Source organism: Petaurus breviceps, unplaced genomic scaffold (assembly GCF_028583685.1).
Source record: "Petaurus breviceps papuanus isolate PSGF00001 unplaced genomic scaffold, PetGlider_PUasm1.0 110, whole genome shotgun sequence".
Taxonomy (NCBI): domain Eukaryota; kingdom Metazoa; phylum Chordata; class Mammalia; order Diprotodontia; family Petauridae; genus Petaurus; species Petaurus breviceps.
Window position 1 is genome coordinate 3,150,352 of NW_027185597.1, and position 8,025 is coordinate 3,158,376.

General features: G+C 39.1%; 1 pseudogene; it reads right to left on the reverse strand.

Moving 5' to 3' along the window:
• Positions 1 to 2,352: 2,352 nt before the first annotated feature.
• On the reverse strand, positions 2,353 to 2,856 carry LOC138156711 (malignant T-cell-amplified sequence 1-like; annotated as a pseudogene).
• Between the last annotated feature and the right edge of the window lie 5,169 nt (positions 2,857 to 8,025).

Here is an 8,025-nt window from a genome sequence, read left to right on the forward strand (position 1 = left end):
AGCAGTGTCCTTCATCAGTGGACAAAATTCACCAAAATTCACTCTCTATCTGCAGAACAGTCTCAGGAGCTCTGAACCAACAGCAAGGTTCCAAAGTCTCTGCAACAACAGGACTGTCTTTCACCAGTGGACAAATCAGGCAAAACAGTATCAAAACAGACAGACAAAGTACCAGCATAACAGCCATGTCTCCTCAGTCCTTGGCAGCTCTGGGTGGCAGCTCTCAAAAGTCCTGGGCAATTCAAAGTGGCCCTCAGCAATCCTCTCAATCTCTCTCTGCCTCCAAGGTGCTGCTTCCAAAAAGTTCTTCTGCCTCTCTCTTTTCCTGTGTCTCTCTAAATTTATGTCACCAGCTCCTCCCAGTTCAGCCCTCTCTTTTCATGTCAACAAGTCCATCCCACAAGTGGGATTCACAAGCTCTGGGTTTTTTACACAATCAAACCAAAAACCAAGACAATGCAGGGGGATCTTCAAATTCCATTACTATTACAGTTATTACAGTGAGGTATAAATATCTTTATCGTCAAGGTGGAGGGAAAGAATAAACATTCATGTAGCACCTACTATGTGCCAAGTTATTGTGTGAGTGCTTTTTAAATGTTATCTCATTTGATCCTGACAATATCCCTGCAAGGTAGGGGCAGTTGTTATCTACATTTAACATTTAACTGAGTTTAATGTCTTCACCAGAGTTACACTGCTAGTAAATATGTGAGGCCACATTTGAACTCACCTTCCAGGCTTCAGGCCTAGCTGCCATGTTTGTTCCATTTTGCTAATCCAAGCTAGGAATAGGGATGGGGGAGTTGGGAAAAGCAGCTTACATATTCCATATTCTTTTTTTTTCTTTTTGGAGGGGACAAATAGGGCAATTGGGGTTAAATGACTTGTCCAAGGTCACACAGATAATACATATTAAGTGTCTGAGGCCGGATTTGAACTCAGTTCCTCCTGATTCCAGGGCCTGTGCTCTATTCACTGCACCACCTAGCTGCCCTGGCTATGTTCCATATTCTTGATTTAACAGACTATCAACTTTTCTGAGAGGTAAGAAGTTTGTTATGGCATAATTTGTTCATTTTGAAAGCACATCCATTTTTAGTGACCATGTTCCTTCCAAGTGTTGTTGAATAATGCATTAGCTTTCTGTAGAAACTTTTCCTATTAAGACAGTTAAATGATATAGCTGACAGATTGCTGGGCCTGTATTCAGAAAGACTTGACTTCAAATTCATCTTTAGACACTTATTAACTATATGATCCTGGACAAGTCACAACCCTGTATCTGTTTCCTCAACTGCAAAATGGAGATAATAATAGCACCTAGCTCTAGAGCTCTTATGAGGATCAAATGAGACATTTGCTAATTTGTAATTAACAAAATACCTGGCACATTGTTGGCACTATGTAAATGCTAGCTATTATTATATGATTATTAGAAGTAATGCCCTTAAAAAAAACTAAAACCTTTCATTCACATACTGCATATTTAATAAATGTCTCAAAAATGAAATAAACCACTTTAAATTTGGTCACATAAGATGGGAGTCATTAATATTTTTTTAAAAAGGGAGAATGACAAGTTTATAAAATGGCTGGGTGATAACTTCTAAGTGAATGAGTGTGTGATGTTTGTAGAGGAAGTTCTTGGTCAAGTAGAGATTGCAATAGATGGCCACTGAGATGCCTTTGAATACTAAGATTCTGGAATTTAATAGTGATGGGGAGAAGAGATAGGATCTTAGTAACTCTAATGTAAGAATTAAAGGGTTTGTGGTAATAATCACAACTCTTGGATGTTTATAATTTAGTATTTCCCTTCAGTAATAATCTGTTAGTTAATTTGGGTTATGAAACTAAGTTGAAAAATATGGAAAGAGAGTCAAAAGGATTGGGAAGAAGTAGAAATGTAAGAGAACACACAAATCCAGAGCTGTTCACCTGGCTCTTTGCCTCTGTGTTCCACCATTCCCCACAGCCAAGCTCCCACTATGCCGAAATACAGATTGTCCCAGAAGCTGCAATCAAACTAAGCCATAGTCAAAGTAAATATGAAGATGCCTAGATCCATAGTCCAGGCATCTTTGTTACTAATCTCACTGTGATTCCAGTTCTGGTAATTAATTTCTGGTTTTGTTACCGCTGCTGCTGCTGTTTGTTTGTCCATCAAGTCCAATGTGTGCCTTAGTGAATCCAGTTGAGTTCATTTCATCATCGCCAGTTCCTATCTTCCTACTTTGGTGACCTTCCTAACATCCTAATTCCCCTTGGATTGGAACTTTTCTTTACTATTCCTAGGCCTTCTAAGCACTGTCGATTTTTTTTTTGGGGGGGGGGGTCCCGCGGGGCCCCTCACTTGTACGTCTTCATGTGCCACAGGTCGTCGTTGAGGTAGTAGATGTGTTCGATGCCCTTGTTGACTCGCTCGATGTCCTCGGCCGCCAGCTTCATGATGCCCACGCAGTGCTGCTTGCCCTCGGCCATGATGGCCACCACGGTGTTGGCGGCGGCCCGGGGCACGTGATGTTGGCCCCGCTCAGCACGAACTTGATGGCGCCCTTGTCCAAGCGCTGGTGCGGCAGGATGAAGGGGTACTTGTGCAGCAGTCGCAGCGTGGGCGTGGAAAGGGCCCTCGCTCTGCTGGAGGAAGGGCAGCTCGCCGTTCACAGTCTAGATCTTGATGTGCTCGTGGCAGCGCACGATCTTCACCGGGTCCTTCTTGGGCATGATCTGGTTCAGCCACGACTCGATGCCCGGGAACTGCTCCAGCAGCTGGTTCTTGATGCCCTTGCTGACGGACATCTTCAGCTGGATGCAGTTGGACACGTTCTCCTTCTCCTCGAACTTCTTAAACATGGTGGCACGCGGGCCAGGGCCGGGCCGGGCTGGCTTGGGGGCGGCGGGAGCGGCTGCGGCCGAGGCGGGCGGGGCAGGGGCGCGCAGCTGCAGACAGGAGTCTCTTACAGCGGGAAGGGCCACAGGCTGCGCGGCCTCCTCGCTTAGTCTTGTCAGGCCGCCTGCATCCGGCGCTTGCTCTCCGCCAGGCCCGGTCTGAGCGGGGGCCCGAGCGCAGTGCTTTCCCGCCGGCCTGGCTGCCGCCGCTAGCACTGTAGATTTTTTACTCAAGGACAACCTCTTCCTTTACCCCACCCAAGACCTGTTTGCCCAAATTTCCATTTGCCTCAGCTGCTAGACTTCACACCTGACTACTGGGACCTACTGTTTTCTGCTTAAAGTTCTTTTTTTTATGTCTTTGGATTTCTTCTATCCCTCATGCCAGGGGCTGGGTGATTACCATTGAATCTCCCTAGAACTGATTACCTAGCTGTCTCATTTTCATAGCATTTTCTATGGCCAAATTTGCTTAATAGCTATCTCCCTACCTATACTGCCTTCTTTTATGCAGATGTTGATCTAATTGATTTCTCTAATCTATGGACCTCATTTAACCACATCAGTGAACGCTCTCACAAACTTCAAAGACTGACCATTTGTGAAAGGAGAAAACAGCTCTAAGAAGAAAAAAAAAAACAGAAGGAGAAAGAAAAGAAAATAAAGAATAGCTTATGTGATATGTCACCACTGGAAACCATTCCTAGTAGCTACTTCAGGAAAAAAAAAATATGTGCTTTATTCTTCTCTGAGGCAAAAACATTCAACCCTAAAAAACATTATTGCCTCAATATTTTAACAAAAGGATGCCACAGAGTTCTTTCTGGTATGAAGGAATGGTGAGTGTGTTCCTTAGTTCTAATTAAAGTGAGAAGTTTTGGGTGCAGGTGGCTTGTTGGCTCAGTATCTATGCACCACTGTGTATCTAATAATGTTAAGACAATGATTAACAGGAAGGTTAATGCACTTCTATTTGCTGAAGATTTTTTTTTTTCTGGAAAGTTGACTTCTTGTTCTACAACATTTCTGCCAACTCATAAATTAACCTACAGTAAAGTCCATTAAGGAGATAGTTTTGTTCACTAAATTACTAAGATACCATATGGCTTGGATGTTAGTGTGAGGAAAATCACAAACCACATGGTTGACCACCCTGTTTTTTTTTCCATAATTAATTATAAATACAAATGATGCTATTATCAAAAGAGTATGGCACACACAATACCATTAAACTTTAGAATACAGAAATTTAACTTCCTAAAAATTGGACTTCTTCTTGTCCAATCATGTTGAGAAAACAGAATCATAATAAACCATACAAACAAAAAAACAGACACACAGGAAGAGAGAGAATCCATAATATCATGACTTGTAAGGTTATAAAGTACCTTAAGAGAGCAACTAGACTACTCATCTCATGGTGCAATTGAGGAAACTGAGGCAAGAAAGGATGAGTGATTTCCCCAAGGTCATGCATATAATAAGTAGAAGAGACAAAATTTAAAGCCAGGTCATTTATACGCTAAATCCATTATTCTTTCATAGTAGCTAGCTGGCACAGTGTATAGAGCAATGGAGCTACAATCAGGAAGACTTGGGTTCAAATGTGTCCCCAGATACTAGTTGAATAATCCTAGGCAAGTTACTTTATCTCTGTCTGCCTCGGGTTCCTCAACTGTAAATGTGGGATAATATTAGTAACTACCTTGAAGGGTTGCTGTGAGGATGAAATAAGATAATATTTGTACAATGCTTAGCACAGCACCTGGGATGTAATGCTTGGGATAGGCATGCAATAAATACTTGCTTCCTTCTTTCCTTCCTTTTGATAACAGTAAATAAACAGTCTTATTATTATTTTTCCTTTAGTCTAATACCCTCCTTAAAAAGTGCATCTTTAATAAGACAACTTTATAAACTTTTTTCTCATTGTGGTACATTTAAAATATGCACACAAGTTGTTAGGACATAAGGATAACATGGAATCAGTTATCTGACGGTATGGTCATTCATGTTTATTGTTGTTAATGTTCAATTGTGTCCAATTCTTTGGGACTCCATTTGGGGTATTCTTGGTAAAGATACTGGAATGTTTTGCCATTCCTTTGTATAATTCAATTTGCAAATGAGGAACTCTCGCAAACAAGGTTAAGTAAGTTGACCAGAGTCAAACAACTAGTAGATATCTGAGGCCAAATTTGAACTCACAAAGAGTAGTCTTTCTGACTCCAGGCCTGGCACTCTAGTTACTATACCACTGGCTGCCCTTAGTCATTCACTTTAGTATAGTACCTAAAGCAGTGAGGTAGGTAGTACATATGTCCACTGGGCCTTCCCACTGACTTGTCTTTCTTATTTTTTAAAAGGTAATGTTTTGTTTTCTCCCAATTACATTTTAAAACAATTTTCAAAATTCATGTTAAAAATTAAGTTCCAGATTCTCTCCCTCCCTCTACATCTTCATTGAGAAAGCAAACAATTTTATATAAATGAAACATGTGTAAACATATAAAACATATTTCCATGTTGGTAATGTTATAAAAGAAAACATGGACCAAAGTAAAAACCCAACAAAAATAAAGTAAAAAGAAAGTATGCTTCCATCTATATTCATATTCTGTCACTTCTTTCTCTGGTATTGGATAGCATTTTTCATGATAAGTTCTCCAGAGTTATCTTGCATCATAGTATTGCTTAGAATAGCTAAGTAATTCACAGTTAATCATCTTACAATATTGTTGTAACTATGTACAATGTTTTCTTAGTTCTGCTCATTTCACTTTGCATCAGTTCAAGTAAGCCTCTCCAGTTTTTTTTATGAGAGCATCTAGTTCATTGTTTCTTATATCACAATAGTATTCAATCACAATTACATGCTGCAGATAGTTTAACTATTCCCCAATTAATGGCCACCTCCTCAATTTCCAATTCTTTTCTACCAGAAGAGTTGCTATAAATATTTGGTCATGTTCCAAAGTGCTCTACATAATGGTTGAATCAGCTCACAACTTCACCAGTGTTGCATTAGTGTCTCAATTTTCCCATATTCCCTCCAACATTTGTCATTCTTTTCTCTCCTATTAGCCAATCTAACAGGGGGGAGGTAGTACCTCAGGACTGTTTTAATTTGTATTTCTCCAATCAATAATTATTTACACCATTTTTATATGATTATGGATTGTTTTCATTACTTCATCTGAAAACTGACTTCCTATTTTTTGATTATTTGTCAATTAGGGAATGACTTTTATTTTTATAAATTTGACTCATTTCTCTATATATTTGAGAGATCAGGCCTTTATTGCTTAAAATTTTTTTACAGTTATGATTGTGAGTTGTATTTCACTCTATCCCATCCATCCCCCCCCCCAGTTAAAACTATTCTCTCTCTCTCCTTTCACCCTGTCCTTCCTCAAAAGACTTTTGCTTCTGACTATTGCCTCCCTCAATCCACCCTGCCTTCTATACCACCTCCTCCCTTTTCTTATGCCCTTTCCCTCCTACTTTCCTGTAGTGTATGATAGATTCCCATGCAGGGATATAAATAGTATAACCTTATTAAGTCCCCTATGATTTCCCTTTCCTGTTTACCTTTTTATTCTTCCCTTGAGTCTTGCATTTTCTGTTCATCTCTGCTCTTTTCATTAGGGATTCTTCAAAGTCCTCTATTTCAATGAATGTCTATTTTCCCCTGGAGGATTATACTCAGTTTTACTGGGTAGGTGTTTCTTGCCTGTATACTTAGTTCCTTTGCCCTCTGGAAGATGATAATCTAAGCCCTCCAATCCTTTAATGTAGAAGTTGTTAAATTTCATGTTATCCTAGTTCCTTTGCCCTCCGGAATACCATATTCCAAGCACTCCAGTCCTTTAATGTAAAATCTGCTAAACCTTGTGTTATAATGGCTTTGACTCCACTATACTTGAATTGTCTTTTTGTCTGCTTGCAATATTTTATTCTTAATCTGGGAGTTCTGGAATTTGGATATACTATTCCTGGGAATCTCCATTTTGGTATCTCTTTCAGGAGGTGATAGGTGAATTCTTTCAATTTCTATTTTACCCTCTGTTTTTAAAGTATCACAGAAGTTTTCCTTGATAATTTCTTGAAAGATGATGTCTAGTCTCTTTTTCTTTCCTTTTTGTGATCATGACTTTCAGGTAGTCCAGTCATTTTAAAGTTGTCTCTCCTGGATCTATTTTACAGGTCAGTTGTTTTTCCTATAAGATATTTCACATTGTCTTCTATTTTTTCATGCTTTTGGTTTTGTTTTACTGTTTCTTGATGTCCTACAGAGTCATTAGCTTCTATGTGCCCAATCTAATTTTCAAGGAATTAATTTCTTCTCCCACCACCTCCAATACATGTTAAAAAAAAGTCTCTAAACAAATTTTAGAGCTACAGAACCCACCAAGTGACAAAGAGAAACAAATCTCCCACTGAAGACAGCCTAGAAGGATGTCAGAAAGGGTCTATTGCACCAAGCTAGGAGCCAAGCACAGTCCCACCTGAAGCACATGGTTGTGGCCCCAGGGTGGACCCAACCAGCAAGAAAATTGTGATGCAAAAAAATCATGAAAAGTCAGTCAACAAAATGACTGAAGAAAACAACAGCTTGAAAAATAGAGTAACTCAAATGGCAAAAGAGGCCCAAAAAGCCAATGAGGAGAAGAATGCCTTAAAAAGCCAAATTGCCTGGATGGAAAAGGAATTTCAAAAACTCACTGAAGAGAATAATTCCTTCAAAATTAAATTGAAGCAAGTGGAAACTAATGATTTTATGAGAAATAAAGCTACTATAAAACAGATCCAAACAAATGAAAAAATACAAGGTGATGTAAAATATTTCATTGGAAAAACCATTGACCTGGAAAATAGATCCAGGAGAAATAATTTAAAAATTATTGGACTACCTGAAAGCCATGATCAAAAAAAGAGCTAGACACCATCTTTCAAAAAATTATCAAGCAAAATTGCCCTGATATTCTATAACCAGAGGGCAAAATAGAAATTGAAAGAATTCACCAATCACCTCTTGAAAAAGATCCCAAAAAGGAATTAATTTCTTCAGTGAGGTTTTATACATCCTTTTTGATTTATCCAGTATTGTATTTTTTGTTTTGTTTTGTTTTG